General features: G+C 35.4%; 1 non-coding gene across 1 annotated transcript; it reads left to right on the top strand.

The window, feature by feature from the left end:
• Nucleotides 1–279: 279 nt before the first annotated feature.
• On the top strand, nucleotides 280–386 carry LOC112926901 (U6 spliceosomal RNA). Its single transcript, XR_003236427.2, has one exon. It is a non-coding gene; the product is annotated as a U6 spliceosomal RNA (small nuclear RNA).
• Nucleotides 387–3,328: the final 2,942 nt, after the last annotated feature.

The following is a 3,328-nucleotide window of genomic DNA, read 5'->3' as shown; positions in this document are numbered from 1 at the left end:
GATCCAATTTGGGGGATGAGGTCAAGGGTAATTTAGAGGATATCTAATAAGATGCACCACAGCAAAAGAGATTGAGAATATAGTTTAATGTTTGCTTATTTTAATTTTTTGTTGGGGAAAACGTTCAAATTATACCAAAGTAGAGGCATGTTATATTGAACTCTCAGGTATCCATCACCAGCCTTTACAATTATCATAGTCTGTTTATGTTATTTTTAAAAGAAATATTTTTGATCACTATATTGTATTAACATGGCTTTCTTAAGAATTGTTATTCTCGTGCTCGCTTAGGCAGCACATATACTAAAATTGGAACGATACAGAGAAGATTAGCATGGCCCCTGCGCAAGGATGACACGCAAATTCGTGAAGCGTTCCATATTTAAAAAAAAAAAAAAAGAATTGTTATTCTCCATGACCAACCTGCTCTTTATCCTAAATCCAGTCCTGAAACCAAATTAAACATAGTAAAAAAAAAAAAAAAAGAGAGAGAGAGAAGTTAGGAGTAGAAAAAGAAAAAGGAACAAATTGAATACAGTTCTTTTATTTCCAGGAGTATCGCTTCCATATTATCTTTGCCATATAAGACAAATTGCAACATAAAATGTCTTATAAATTCTTAACGGTTGAAGGGAATTCTAGCTTATTGGAGTTACATCTCTTTTACCACCCTAGTGTTGTCATAGGTACCCTACACTGTATTCTTCGATGAAACCTTGACAAAGATTGAATCCGTTTCAATCTAGGCAGGTGATATCTGGGCTGGAGATATCTACAGCATCTGCAAGAAGAGAAGAAGCCTTTGAAGAACTACAGTAGTAAGGTCTGATTTATACTGCTTCCAGGTAACCGAACAATTTGACAAAAACAAAGAGTAGTTAAACCATGGTTGTATTTCTAGACGGGATGAAGCAAATGACAATTAATGGAAACATGCTATGAGGATAGTTTTCTTCATATCTTTATTGCTATCTTGGATAAAAGATTCAGAACATATTGTGAGACTCATAGGGAACTGAATTAGGTGGTTCTCTAATATCCTAGAACACAGAGAGAGAAATGACGTGAAGGCTGATAAACTGTTGGTCTGAATGCAAAATGTGAAACCAGAGGTGACAAATACAAGGTGAGGTTTAACTTCAAAGAAACTCCCCCATGAATTCAGTTTGAAAGATAATCTTTCTCCTATACTTTTCATTTGACAGACTTGTACTAAAACAATGCTTACATCTGGATCAGGAAAAGTTTAAAATTTTGCAGATAAGATTAAGGAGTTTTGAAGATTAGTGGCAAAATCAACAATTGTAGAAAAGAAATCCAGCCTACAAAATAAAATTCAAAATGTGTAAAGTACGTGATGAGGATTGCTATGGTCTGAATACATATATATCCCCCCAAATTCATGTGTTGAAATCTTCACCCTTCAAAGGTGGTGGTATTAGGAGGTGGGGCCTTTGGGAGGTGAATGGAGCCCTCATGAATGGAATTAGTGCCCTTATTTATAAAGGAGGTTCTGGAAATACCCCTAACTCCTTCCACCGCTCGAGGATACAATAAGAAGTCTGTGACCTGCAAGAGGGTCCTCATCCAAGCATCCTGGTGTTCTGATCTCAGACTTCCAGTCTCCAGAACTGTGAGAAATAAATTTCTATTGTTTCAAGCCGGTCTGAAACAAAACAGTATTTTGTTAGAGCAGCCAAATGCACTAAGGTGAGGAAAAGACTGAATGATTTATATGTGCGTGTGCTTATAAAGGATTAAAAAGAAGAGACTGGCAGGAGGACACACTGTATTTGGGCCTAATTCCCTTTATCTTGAATAAAGCAGCATAAACAAGTAGGAAAATGTATTTTCCTTGGTTCTCTTTCCAAAGTATGGCTTTCATAGTGTACTTTTTAATAGAAAGCATCCTCTGGCAATGAAAAAGATAGTCTTAATTGACTCCCACTCTCCCCAGCAGCAAATGATTTGCTGGTGACTAGAGCTGTAGAGGAACAGAAAGTTTAGGCAAGAAGCGTCCTCCACCCCTCCTTTGCCCTGAAATGGCATATATTCACATAGTGCAAACTTTTCAAAAATGTAAAAAGGCATACCGTGAAAAGTTGTGCTCTCATCCTGTCCACCATTTACACAGCTCTCTTTTACACGCACAGACACACACATATACACACAGAGCCATAATTAATTCTTATATACTCTTGGCAGATTTCTTTATGCGTTGACCCAGAAAATATGAATATATAGTCTTATTCTTCCTTTTTTAAATAAAAAGTAGCACACAATATACACTGTTTTATGCATTATTTTTTTTGCAATACTACATCTTGATGATCAATACTAGATAGCTTCCTCATTTTTTTAAACCACTGTGTAGTACTTCACTCTGTAAATGTTCAATGATTTTTTAACTAGTCTTCTATTAGTGGGTATGTGAGTTGTTTCCAGTTTTTAAAGCAATGCTGGCCTAGAAAACATTACACATAATGTCGTTTCACACGTGGGCAAGCATATCTGCAGGATAAATTCCTAAAAGTACAATGTGAACACAGTTTTGATAAACCTTATAAAAAGTCTTTCCATCGGAGCTGTACCAATTTCAACTCTTCCTAATGTATGAGGAGGCCTATCTTCCTACAAACAAGAAAATGTGCTATCAAGCTCCTAGACCATTACCAGACTGGAAAGTGATAGATCAGCCTAGTTTTAACAATGTATTTCTCTTATTACAAGTGGATTTGATCATCTATTTATATTTATAAGCTATGTCAGTTTTTTTTCTGACATATACATATGTATTTCTGCCTATTTCTACTATGTGATTGGTCTTTTATTGGTTTCTAGTAGCTCTTCATACGTTAGGGAGGTTAGTATTTCTCTCTGACATAAGTTTTTCAGCTTACCACCTATCTTCTGAGTTTGTTCGTAGTTTCATATGTTGTTAAATTTTTTTTGATTTTGTGGATTCTAGATCTGAATTACAAAGGTCTTCTCCACTGAAATGTTACAAAGAAACTTATTGTGCTCTCTTCTACTACTCGCATGCTCTCATTATTTTGTATGTACATCTTTGACTCAAATGAAAATTATCCTAGTTGTACTAGATCACAAGAGTGTGATAGAGTAATGAGTCCAATATCTTTTCCCCATACATTCTATCACCATTTATTGAAGTGTTGTCTTTTCCACACTGATTTGAAATGCTACCTTTTTCGTCTGGTGAATTGCAGTATGCATTTGAAATTATTTCTAGACTTTGTATAATATTCTGTTGGTCAATCTGTCTAATGATGAACCAGTGCCATCCTATTTGAAGGTTTTTATGTTTATG

The sequence above is a fragment of the Vulpes vulpes genome, chromosome 5 (assembly GCF_048418805.1).
Source record: "Vulpes vulpes isolate BD-2025 chromosome 5, VulVul3, whole genome shotgun sequence".
NCBI lineage: Eukaryota > Metazoa > Chordata > Mammalia > Carnivora > Canidae > Vulpes > Vulpes vulpes.
Note: the sequence above shows the minus strand (reverse complement) of the source record. Positions and strands in the feature narration are given on the sequence as shown.